The sequence below is a fragment of the Neolamprologus brichardi genome, chromosome 22 (assembly GCF_056152115.1).
Source record: "Neolamprologus brichardi isolate AB-2024 chromosome 22, ASM5615211v1, whole genome shotgun sequence".
NCBI classification, from domain to species: Eukaryota; Metazoa; Chordata; class Actinopteri; order Cichliformes; family Cichlidae; genus Neolamprologus; species Neolamprologus brichardi.
In genome coordinates, this window is record NC_142124.1 from 20,167,804 (window position 1) to 20,174,579 (window position 6,776).

The following is a 6,776-nucleotide window of genomic DNA, read 5'->3' on the forward strand; positions in this document are numbered from 1 at the left end:
CGTAAGGGAGGATCGAGCGATTTGGCAACAAACATTGACTGTAATGCCAGCCGGCGATGCTGGAAAACCCATGCGGCAAGGGCTCCCAGGACCGCGGCAGAATCCTCCTTCCTCGGGCCGCCAACAACTCAAACAGGAGCTTGTCCTCAGATCCATTACAATACGTGTTAGTTTTTTAAAACCCATAAAGTTCAGGGGAAAAGATGTGGAGGACAGAAACTCATCAAAGAACACGACCTGTACGTGTCTCTTGGTTGGGTCCGCAGCCCGGATTATGCTCCGTCAGTAATCCCATAGCTGTGAGAGCAGTTCCTCCTCCGTGGTGACTCCTGAGTCCTCTGGGCCCATTGTGGCTGGCTTGTTCTGCCACGCTGAGCTGGCAGACTGCGGGAATGTGGGGAAAATATGACCCAAAATGCAGTGCGATGAATGCATTGGGTTTATTTACAGTGAAGTAAATAGTACACAACAATAAATCCCCTGCGTTTCCAACTCCAGTGTCGTGTCTTCTTCCCAGTGCTCGTGCTCCGTGTCTCCACTCCTGTGATACTTGTGCTCATTGCACTCTCGTTCCCGCACTCCTGCTGGAAAATCCAGAGGTAGCCGTTAACACACGCTTAACTAGTGACAGACTAACACTCTGTCTGAAAACGCTTGCTGAAAACGCTGACGGGTAGTCACGTAACAATCCAGCGTTGAGGAGCGCTCAGCCACACCGCTATGTAGCTCCCAGATGATCCTGATCATCTGCAGGTGTGTGTGTTCCTCCTCCAGCCTCCCAACGGGACACACCAGGAAAACCAGGACACCACACACACGCACACACACAGTACAAAGGGAACCCAGGGACACAAACACAACACATAATCACGGTGCACACCAGCAACATATAAACAAGTCCAAAACTGCTCATGGACCCTGGGTCTGACACCAATTTAGAATCACTAATGAACCCAACCCCACTAACTGCATGTCTTTGGACTGTAGGAGGAACCCAGAGAACCCAGACCGGGGAGAACATGCAAATGCCACAATGACAATGGCGGCTTCAAAACCAGGACTTGCTTGCCCTGAGGCAACAATGCTAACATTGCTAAGGAGTATGTGGCAGAAAAGACAGCTACACATTCACTGCCACCAGCTAGTTTATATTTTTGGCCACTGCTTCCAATGGTAAATCCAAAGTCTAAAACTGTGCCATCAGGAAATGAAAAGCACACTGCAAGATACTACATACCAAACCACTATCACTGGTCATATAGGCTTAATATACACCCCTTTTTCTCCTGGATTGTTGTAAGCATTGTGTAGTTTTCTCTTATTCTGCACTAAGCAAAGCAGACAAGCACAGACCTGAGCAAAGGGAGTACTGACTTTCAGTTTGGGATCATGCTCTGTCTTAACAGCCAACAGTTTACTGCTGGAGAGAACATAGAAGTGGCTGTGTTCATTCAACTCTGTATGCATGCACGTGCACCCACCCACCCACACACACACACACATACACTCTAGTTTGGTTTGTGGCACGTGTGATGTAAACACAGATTTTTTTTCTCACAGAGGTGCATGTGTTGAACCAAATGCTGCTGAAGAATTAATTAAGCAGTGAGGAATGACTGCAGTGGAATAACTTGTGCACTTTAATTTCTCTAGCTTACAAAGCATACACTTTGCACCACGCAGACGTTTTACTTAATCACGTCTGAACACTAATGAAATCTAGTCTGTGTATCTATTTTTGTTTTCCTCCCAGTATGACACATGTCTCAGATGAAAAAAAAAGGAACTTATATTCTAAACAGCAATCTTTGAATTTTAATCTCTCTAAGGGGCTCTAGACCGGAGAACAGGAAACAAGATAATATGTCTGTGTGTGTACAGGTGTCAACTATGTAAACATAACTGTTGAGGAAAGTTTTTATCAGAGCTACACCTGCCTTTGACAGACACTTTGCCGCATGCGCTACAGTGAATGGGCTTTTAAGAAGGGCATATAAAAGAGGTATGTGCTCAATCACATCCACAGCATGTCTTTTGAATAACTCAAGCGAGGGAAAACAACAGCAGCATTATATAGGAAAAAAGAGAACTGCATAAAAATGCCACCCCTTTTCCTATAGATTTACACTGAGCTCTATGCTCTGGGTGTGTTTCAGGCATACAAAGCTGAGTGTTTAACTGGAAGCTGAAGAGGATCTGGGTTGCAGGCAGCAAGATTTGACATCAGCTTATTTCCTGTCATTGACTGTGGTCACATGGTGAGTGCGTGGGTGCTGGATACTGGAATGCGTTAAAGGGGTGAGGCTCTTGCCACAGTGACAGACACATACACACACACACACACACACACACACACACACACACACACACACACACACACACACACACAGGAACACTTGGTATACAAGCTGCACCAAAGGAAGACATACAATTGAGTGGCTTGTTGAAGGATATCTGGTCGTCATGCAGATAGAGGTCGGATGTGTGGAAAGCAGAAGAAGCCTGAATGCACGCACACACACACACACACACACACACACACACACACACACACACACACACACACACTGTTGAAAGCTTCTCACACTGTTTTGACTGCTTTAGGGTGGAGGAGGATGATGTATTCTTCAGGAGTCGCATTTACTTTATCAGAGCACTCTGGGCCTGACAACCCTCTGATAAAGGTGCCACACTAGATCTAGAGTGATTAAAGGGTTCAGCATGAAAAAAAAAGCCACTCACATGTCAGCTTAAAGTGAAACATGCGTCTGAATCCGCCCACACACACACGGGCGTGCACTCACACTCACTCACGCACGTGTGTGTCCAACATTCAGTGTTTTCCCACCGTTATAAATCTATGAGTGAATGAAACTTCGTCATCCAATCGCAACGCTCAATGCTGTGCAGCCGTTCCCCGCCCCCTCCCCCCGTTTGGTTCTGCTTAACCCCGCGCTTTCTTTCTTGTTTTCTTTCAGCTACAGACTTACATTTCTACATGTGAAACTGACAAGTATTTACATTTTTTTTATCCAAGGTGTGACATTGTGACACACGCTGATCGACGGATTCGGACTGTGCACGGCCGCTCTTCAAACTGCTGGCTCTTCCTGTGACCTCGTCTGTGTTATGAGATAAATAAGGCATATTTGAGACCTCACATCTGTACACTTCCACATCCTTTCTTTTGAAACCAAAGCAGCCTCTGGCATTACATCAGAGCTTTATTTTCTATTTATTTATTTTTTTCCTACAAGGAAGTGAGAAATCAGTATGGATGGTAGCCTATAGTATATCAGATGGGCCTATGACACCCAGTGTGGCTTCACTGTAACGACTGCTCCAGACACACACACACACACACACACACACACACGCACACACACACACACACACACACCCGCACACACATGCATACATGCACATGAGTGCCAGTAGTGCAGCCTTGATGTGGGCTAGTGTGCTGTGTCTGCTCTGAGTGTCTGCAGCTGGAAACCAAGGCTGCTAGGAGAGAGGAGGAATGAAGGAGAAGAGAGGAGAAGGGTAATAAAAAAATGGTGAAGGAGGTAGGGAGAACAAAAATATATATAGACGTTTGGCTGAATTTTTAAATTAATGAGGAATGAAGAGAACTAAAAAAAAAAAAAAGCAATCAGAGTTTGGTGAAGAGTTGGAGGCTGCAGGAGGCAAGGAGCCCAGAGGGGTAGACTCATGTTGAAATGTGGCAGACATGGGCTGGGAGGCTGAAAATGGAAAATGTGACATGTCGTAGCACAACCAAACGGCCCCCATTTGAGGCTGTGTGGGTGTGTCACTCAGCTGCTGAGTCTTGGTTTTGGTAAGGTGGTCCAAAAAGGCTATATCAGACCCTGATGCACTATATGCAAATTATATACTGGTGCAAGCCTTGTTAGGTCAGAGTGGATCACCTTTTTACCAAATGTCGAAGGCAGTAAAGCAGGAGCACTTCTTATTCTGTCATAAGTGACATTTGCGTATGCTGGCTGGTTTGACATGATCTTGATCCCTTTTAATCCTGTAGCTCTCTGGTCAAGGAAGGATGGCTCTGCTTTTCTATAGCATCACTCACCAGGCCTGTCAAGTCAAAAGGTCAGGGTGTAAACCAAAAACCCATCCTAACCTAGCCATTAGGCAACCTCTGTTTAGTTTCTCAATATCCTTTGGTCTTGTGACAATCTGTTGTTCTGTTTTGAATGCAAATACCCCCCATTTTGCACGTAGTGCTCTTGCTATTAGTCACAGCTGGAATAATATCAGGAGCTGTCAAAATATTATGACCTATTAGGAACTTACTTCTTGCACATGTCACAGATTTGAACAAACAGTTGTGAGCTTTAATGCTCCCTTTTTCTTGTCGCCTTCTCCTCAACCAGTCAGGGCAGATGGCTGCTACTTCCTGAGCCTGGTTAGCCTGAGATTACTTCCTGTTAGAAGGGAGCGTTTTCTTCCCACTCTTTCCAAGTGAAAAAACAAAATTTTAAGTCTTTTAAAAAAACATCAATTTTATTGTACAGGGTGGGCCATTTATATGGATACACTTTAATAACATGGGAATGGTTGGTGATATTAAAGTCCTGTTTGTGGCACATTAGTATATGTGAGGGGGCAAACTCCTCAAGATGGGTGGTGACCATGGTGGCCATTTAGAAGTCGGCCATCTTGGATGCAACTTTTGTTTTTTCAATAGGAAGAGGGCCATGTGACTCATCAAACTTATTGGTAATGTCACACGAAAAACAATGGTGTGCTTGGTTTCAACATAACTTTATTCTTTCATGAGTTATTTACAAGTTTCTGACCACTTATAAAATGTGTTCAATGTGCTGCCCATTGTATTGGATTGTCAATGCAACCCTCTTCTCCCACTCTTCACACACTGATAGCAACACCACAGGAGAAATGCCAGCACAGGCATCCAGTATCCGTAGTTTCAGGTGCTGCACATCTCGTATCTTCACACCATAGACAATTGCCTTCAGATGACCCCAAAGATAAAAGTCTAAGGGGGTCAGATCGGGAGACCTTGGGGGCCATTCAACTGGCCCACGACGACCAATCCACTTTCCAGGAAACTGTTCATCTAGGAATGCTTGGACCTGGTACCCATAATGTGGTGGTGCACCATCTTGCTGGAAAAACTCAGGGAACGTGCCAGCTTCAGTGCATAAAGAGGGAAACACATCATCATGTAGCAATTTCAAATATCCAGTGGCCTTGAGGTTTCCATTGATGAAGAATGGACCCACTATCGTTGTACCCCATATACCACACCAAACCATCACTTTTGTTGTTCCAACAGTCTTGGAGGGATCCATCCAATGTGGGTTAGTGTCAGACCAATAGCGGTGGTTTTGTTTGTTAACTTCACCATTCACATAAAAGTTTGCCTCATCACTGAACAAAATCTTCTGCGTGAACTGAGGGTCCTGTTCCAATTTTTGTTTCGCCCATTCTGCAAATTCTGTGCACCGATCTGGGTCATCCTCGTTGAGATGCTGCAGTAGCTGGAGTTTGTAAGGGTGTCATTTGTGAGTAGCTAATATCCGCCGAAGGGATGTTCGACTAATGCCACTCTCCAGTGACATGCGGCGAGTGCTACGCTGTGGGCTCTTGCTGAATGAAGCTAGGACAGCCACTGATGTTTCTTCATTACTGACAGTTTTCTTGCGTCCACATTTTGGCAAATCCAACACTGAACCAGTTTCACGAAACTTAGCAAGCAGTTTGCTAACTGTAGCATGGGAGATGGGTGGTCTCGTAGGGTGTCTTGCATTGAAATCTGCTGCAATGACCTGGTTACTGCGTTCACCAGATATCAACACAATTTTGATCCGCTCCTCACGTGTTAACCTCTTCGACATGTCAATGGCTGTGAACAAAGAGAAACTTGTAAATAACTCATGAAAGAATAAAGTTATGTTGAAACCAAGCACACCATTGTTTTTCTTGTGACATTACCAATAAGTTTGATGTGTCACATGGCCCTCTTCCTATTGAAAAAACAAAAGTTGTATCCAAGATGGCTGACTTCTAAATGGCCACCATGGTCACCATCCATCTTGAGGAGTTTGCCCCCTCACATATACTAATGTGCCACAAACAGGACTTTAATATCACCAACCATTCCCATGTTATTACGGTGTATCCATATAAATGGCCCACCCTGTACATGTGCTATAATAATAATGGATTGCATTTGTATAGCGCTTTACAATACCACTATTCATTCACTCTCACATTCATATACTGGTGAAGACAAGCCACAGCTGCCCTGGGGCAGACTGACAGAAGCGAGGCTGCCATATCGTGCCATCAGCCCCTCACCAGTAGGCGGTAGGTGAAGTGTCTTGCCCAAGGACACAACGACCAAGACTGTCCGAGCCGGGGCTCGAACCAGCAACCTTCCGATTTCAAGACGAACACCCAACTCTTGAGCCACGATACATACCCTGAAATACAGTGAAAGCTCTCTTGTGGAGCACTTTGTGACATCTGTCTGTGAAATGTGCTATACAAATAAACTTTTACTTACTTACTTTACAAGACAAATTAGAACCTTTATTTTGAAGGGTTGTGCAGCTTATTTGTTGGAGACACTGTAAGACTTTGTCCTGTAGACGATGCGCTGACCCCATCTACAGGTGAAATGGAAAACTTGCAGGCTCTCTGTAATAAAGTCCAGTAAAAAGGACAATTGCAGCAATGTTTTGTGTTTTTTTGGCGTTATCAGCACCTTTCATCAACCACATCTATTT